Here is a 7,184-nt window from a genome sequence, read left to right as displayed (position 1 = left end):
GAACGTAAGGGCATTGTGTTTCACGCTGAAAGTTTTATTTGCCTCTTTAATCTAAAGTGACAGACAACAGTGCAGCAAATAATCTGACATCGGATAATAGCATGTGCAGAACATTTTTTTTTTCTAATAGCCGTGTTGTAGGATTAACCAGGGAGGTGGAAGAGAGAGTCCACCTCCCTGGATTAACGTCGCAGCTTCAGTTACGACTGCTCCAATTGCTATGGCGAGGAAACCTAGAAGAAAGAGCGCCCCCTCCGTTGCACAGATCCTCCTCGAGCAGCAGGGGTTGTACGAGCAAGGTATCACCCCTTGCTGTCCACTTACGAATTCGTATTTGCACGACTTTTAATTTATATCCCAACACGAGCTTATACAGCGACGGTCAATTACTGTAGTGTGTCATTCACAGTAGTAAAACCTTTCTATATATAATGCGGGTCGAAGGAAAGAGAAAGAAAAGAGTTTTAAGTTCACAGACGCCTCAATACAGCTGCCTCAATCCAAATACCACGAAGAAAGACGTCTTCTTTCTGGGTGCTGTTCGTTATTCCGAAGGTTTGTTATTCCAAACGTTCGTTATTCCGAAGGTTTGTTATTCCAAACGTTCGTTATTCCGAAGGTTCGTTAATTCGAAACACACAAATTCCCTATACCTAAAGGTTCGTTAATCCGAAAATGAAAAAGGGTTCGTTAATCCGAACATTTGTGGCGTTATTCCGAAGGTTCGCTATTCCGAAGGCTCGTTTATCCGAAAATGAAATAGGGTTCGTTATTCCGAAGGTTTATTAATCCGAAAATGAAATAGGGTTCGCTTTTCCGAAGGTTCGTTGATCCGAAGTGATATGGTCCGTATAACGAACCTTCGGAACAACGAGCTTTGTTTCATTTTCGGATTAACGAACCTTAGAAATAACGAACCTTATTTCATTTTCGGATTAATGAACCTTCGGAATAACAAACCTCATCACATTTTCGGATTAACGAACCTTCGGAATGACGAACTGTAACCCTTCTTTCTTGGATGTGTATCTTATAAGAAGTGCTCCCATTATTTTTGGATTGCTGATTGAAACATTTGCAAAAGAGGATTCTGTATTAGACGTTCACATAAAAGATGGCTATCAATAGGACATTCATGTAATTATTATAGATTCATCGATCACAACATTAATGTGATAAAGATATATACACTCAGCCAAAAAAAAAAAGTAAACACTTTTTTCAAGTTATTTGCCTCCTTGGCTTGATTGATTACTTCAATTTAAGTTGATTAATAGCTTAATTGACTTGAAAGTAAGAATAACAACAGCTTACCCACATTTTTTTCTAGACGGTTCCACTTCCGGGATGTATTAAGAAAAAAGAAAGAAAGAAAAGGAGGGGGCGTATGGCTTCGCACAGATATAATGCGATTTGCGAAAAAAAAAAAGAGAGAAAAAACCGAAGGTGGCACTTTGAGCGTTTGGCAAAAACAAAGAAAGAAAGACAGACAGAAACAAAGAAAGAAACAAGCAAACAAACAAACAAAAAATAAATTCTGAACTCTTCAAGACAAAAGTTATAGACCTCTTTTTTTGAAAGCCGATTTTAGATCCAAATGGAGCTATCCAACATTCTTTTTTTGTGTGTGTGTGTTTAGTTAGAGTAACTCAGAAATGTTGGATTTGGCGCTTGTCGGTTTTTGTGATGAAACTCTTTATATCCTTCTAAATGGTAGCAAAAAATTGACAATATTGGTGATAATTCACCCTGTTTTGAGGGTGCTGAATCTGAATCTAGATGATGCAATCCTTATATATTGCATTGCAGAGAGTTTGAGATAATCAAGGTGGTCGCCAAAATGCTTACCAAAATAGGGCTACTCCCATTTTTTTTTCAATAAATCAGGGAGACAAATTTAGAACAATTAGTAGTTTTACCCTATTTCGAGGGTGCTGAATTCGAATCTGGCTAATGCAACTCTTGCATCCTTGATGGTTCTGAGATGCTCAAGATGACTTCCAAAATGGCTGCCAAGAATTGAAATGCCAATATAAGCATGTTTCGTCATCAATGATGGAAAAATAGAAAGAAATTGATGGTCTTACTCTATTGCGAGGGTGTTAATTGTGATGGATGATGCAAGTCTCGCATCTTTGAAATATTGAGGTTTTCAAGAATCTGCAGCATGATTGCAAAACCCTTTATGTTTTCTTATAAATGGTGGAATATTTAGGTCTTAAGAGAAGAAGGGATTGATCTCACTCAAGGAAAAGTTCCAAATAAATGGAAGATAGCAAAAATCATTCCTCTACATAAAAAGGGTGATAGATTGATGCCAAACAATTACAGACCAATTTCTATTTTATCGTGTTTATCAAAAATTCTTGAAAAGATTATACAAAAACAATTACTTCAACATTTAAGTAGAAATGATATACTCAAAATGGAACAATCCGGATTTCGGCCAAAACATTCAACCTCCACGGCACTGATTAAAGTAACCGATGAATGGTTGAAGTCTTTGGATAACGGATTATACACTGGTGCAGTTTTTGTAGATTTGCAAAAAGCTTTTGATATGATCAACCCTAAATGTCTGCTGCGTAAACTTTTCACAATAGGTATTAACGGCCCCACCCTTAAATGGTTTGAAAATTATTTATCTGACAGAAAAATAGTAACTAGTATAGGAAATTGTACCTCTGAAGAACTGGATATTAAGCTCGGTGTGCCACAGGGATCGATATTGGGTCCATTGTTGTTTATCATATTTATTAACGACTTACCTTCCATATTTGATTCATGTAATGTGCATTTATATGCGGATGACACAGTTATTTATTTTTCTCACAAAGACCCACAAAAAGTACAAACAATATTGAATAAGGAACTATTTGTATTAGATAGTTGGATGTGTAAGAACAAATTGAAAATTAATTATGATAAAACTGTGAGTATGTTAATTGGTAATCGATATATGTTGAAAAGATATAATAGTTTGGATTTCAGTATAAAAGGATATGAAATTAATCAGGTTAAAAGTTTGAAGTATTTAGGATTGTACATTGATGATGAACTCAGATGGGACGTTCATGTAAATTATCTGTGTGAAAAAGTAGGCCGTATGATTTCCTTCCTTCGTCGTTTGACATATTTCATAAACAGAAATTCTTTGAATTTGATATATCGCAATGTTATTCTTCCTCATTTGGATTATGCAAATGTTATTTGGGAGTCTTCTTGTGAAAAGCATATAAATCAATTGCAAAAACTGCAAAATAGAGCAGGAAGAATTATTCTGAAGGTTAATCCTAAATTACATTTTTCTGTCAGGTTAATACATGATATATTACAGTGGGAAATGTTAAAATCCCGTCAAAAGTTTCATGTCGGAGTAATGATTTTCAAGATTTTGAATGATTTAACACCTACCTATTTACACGAAAATATATTTTATTCCCCCAAACCCTACCAATTTCGGTACTATAGCCTCAGCCTTCCAAAACCTCGGGCAAACTTTTGCAAACGTGCATTTTTCTACAGGGGAGCCAAACTATATAACAGCCTTCCTCATGCTGTCCGTGACTGCAAGTCACTGAAGGATTTTAAACGGTCCCTTTTTGAATTGGTTTAATTTCATCTTTGTAAACATATTTATATATATATACTTTTGTCTGATACACGAGAAATTTATCTACACTTTTCAATAAAGCGTACTTTGCCCTGAGATTTTGTATGATTATTGCATTATAAATTTTCATGAGACTATAAATATATTATAATGTTGTATTTATATAATTATGTAATCTTCTATTCTTTTTTTCTTTTCCATAACCCTTTATAACTGGTCCCCATGGAAGACCAGCGGCACCAGAAAAGTGCAGCTGATTATGGGCTATCCAGCCGTTATCTCTCTATATAATCCTACTGTACATTCTATTTCTTCATTTTTTTTTGTATATCGATGATGTGTCACATTATTCATTTGCTTTGTATGTATGCTTCATTTTTATGCATGATGTATCATTTTCCCTGTACCTTATATGTTGTCTTTTATATCTGTATGTATGTTTATGACGGAAATAAAACAAACAAACAAACAAACAAACAATCTCCGGGAAAAAAAAAACCAATATTTCTCATTTTTAGATACAAGTCAGTTGAGCGAATTTGTAATATCAACCAAAAATTAATGGTACGAAAAATGGCCGCATTTGCTGTTTTGACGAGTGACGGAAAGATTATATTACCATCATACTGAACTTACAAAAAAAAAAAAAAGATAGCACTGATAATTTTATTTTGCCAAATTGAACTTGAAAATGGCTTTATGGCCGCCAAATATGGCTCCAAAGTAAATACACGTATTTGGCCAGTGACACGACATTGCTTTGCTCTTGCTGGAGTTACTCCGGTTTTATTTTTCTCCAAGGACTTAGCCAAAGGCTATAGTGTTAGGGTTGTGGGTTTTAGGTTTATTTGATATGACGATTAGGATTTCATTAGTGTTACCGATATGTTCGTGGGTATAATTTATGTTTGGTTTATAGCATGCAGATATTTCATGAGATCATTATTGTCTATAGCTTTTTCGCGCGTTTTTTTTTTCCAACCATTCTCTCTCTCCCTCTCCAGAATATACTATAGATGAATCACGCGTTACCCCTGGGTACCACGTTGTGTAGCGCCACCTCACGTCCACTCGAGGACAGCCGCAGAGAAATGCATGCACTATGTGTGCGTGTACAGTCATTCCCATGCCAGTGCATGTGATACAGCATGCATGGTATGCTGTGCTAGTGTTATAGCGTGTGCTTCCGTGCAGTGCAGTGCAGTCCCTAGTGCGCGCTAACTCCAGCACCAAAATAATTTTCCACCTTTTTGGCACCCAGGGTATAACCTTAAAAAAAAAAAAAATCCAACAAAATGGCTGATTTTATTTGGTACCCCGGGATACCATTTATGTCATCTGGATGGTATATATGAAGAGTTTGCTCGCAAAAACCGATAAGTCCATATTTGCCAAGTGGAGATATTTGCGATTAAAGGTCAAGAAAATAATGAGAACAATATGAAAATTTTTGCTTCTTTTGACCATAACTTCAAAAATGTACCTTCATATGTAGTGACCAATATATCATTTAAAAGGTATTATTGTACTTTATGACAGAGACCGTTCTTCAAAATCTTAAAAAATTGACTTATCGGTTTTTGCGAACAAACTCTTCATAAACATCATTTATATTCATATGATGATATATATACATGATTATAATATATGCCCAAAACATAATCCCTTTTAAATTGCCTGTTGTAACAGTTTCATAAAAGTATATAGCGATCCCTTTCATACACTACATTATGAAAGGGTGCGAGTGAGAATAAGGCGAATTTTCTACTGCATTCCCCTCCGCCTCGTAATTTTTCACTTTATTTTCCGTTCTTTTTTTTTCAATGACATATTTTTAGGATTCGGTCATTTCAAAAGAAATTAGATGGAGTGTTGATTGAAGTATATTGATATAAAACCTACAGTTAGATAAAGGATAACTGTCTATACTAAATCAACACTCCAAGTTGTGGTAACGATATGAGTTTAGGTGTGCGTAATGAGGCGTGCCACGACGGATGGACGAGCCGCAGGCGATTTGTTAGTACCTGAACCGCCCGAAACCGCCCGTCCGCTTTATCACAGTTGTATGCTTTACGTAGAGTATATAATTACGTAAGTTGAAAGAGGTCAAAGGTCAACAAAAGTATATCAAAGTCATTTCTACAACACACAAGTCTCTGGGTAAATTTTTAAAGATACTGTTTACCTTTGGGAGCAGTGAATTTAAAAATGTTTGAGTTATCACATTAGATGCATAATGTGTATACAGGTCAGTTGTTTTACAAAGCATGTACCATATCAAACTTTTGCAATAAAGCCTAAAATAAAAGGAGATATTACTATTTCTCTCACTATTACAACCACAATTGTAGACGGTTTAGTCCGGTCTTATTATAACTTTTGTTCACAGTTTGTATATTCAACAATAAACATTGATCATACTGATTAACTTTGCACAGTTTGTTTCTATCCCTAACTCACATTTCGGAAGTATTTTGAAGCACTAAAGCTGGGTTTTTGTTTTATCTGCAAATGGTAAACGATTATCTTTAATAGGTTTTTAGACAAACGTATATCATGCGGTTATCTATTTTGCATGATTTAGAAAAATGTCGAAATGAGAGTAATAATTATTGTACCTTCCAGGAAACAATAGACCATTAAGCAAGAATCTTCAGTTTCTCTCGACCGGAGCTCGAGCTTAGTGCACTGCAGAGTAGCTTCATTTATAAACCAATCTAAGTTATTCTTTATTAACAATCATGGAATGCGAAGATTCCTTTACACTTTTTTTCTTTGTAATACTTGTGTCATTTTTGTACCTCAACAAAGGCGGAAACACCGGACGAAGAAGTTTGAGCGTGCTTAAACGCGACCCCCCCCCCCCCGAAACAAATATCGTAGAATTTTATGACATAAACCTAAATGAATTTGCCCTGCCCCATACTAGCCATCGCATATTACATAATCAGCTTCTAAAGAAAATTACAAACTCTTTTCCCTTCGCCGTTAGTATTACTGGCTGCCTGCTTGCTGAATTACTATTACTGCATTCTTGTGGCATTAGATACAATGTTGCATAACATGAAATTACCATTTACTTCCTACAGAAATTCTTAGGTGCTGTGCTAGTTCACTTCTCATCATCGTTACAGGACACTGACCTTGTAATGTCCCTTATACCACGATTTAGAAACCGGTTCAATGCTGAACGAGAGTCGATGATAATATTGATGGATTACTGTGTAGCATGGGAACCTACGAGTAGGACAGTCCGTACACAATTTGTATAGATGGTTTTCGTTTAATCAAAATAGAGTAAAAAGATACGAACGGACCGTTTGAAATGACAGACTCATTTTCAAATAGAATTAAGTCTGTTACATATAATATCAAAGATATGTTCTTATGTTGTTATTTTTGTTATTTTCCCCTTTCTCTCATATAATCTTCATTTAATTATTTCTGATTTTCAGCAAAGAGTATATTTTACAGATGTAGGTGTACAAAATATACTTTCATGCAAACAAAAAAAAGGTATATTCTGCATAGTAGGCCTACGTAGAAACATAATTCTAATACGCGATAA

The sequence above is a fragment of the Diadema antillarum genome, unplaced genomic scaffold (genome assembly GCF_040938485.1).
Source record: "Diadema antillarum isolate AM-2024a unplaced genomic scaffold, OU_Dant_1.0 seq00001002_RagTag, whole genome shotgun sequence".
NCBI classification, from domain to species: domain Eukaryota; kingdom Metazoa; phylum Echinodermata; class Echinoidea; order Diadematoida; family Diadematidae; genus Diadema; species Diadema antillarum.
This window is presented reverse-complemented; position numbering follows the sequence as displayed.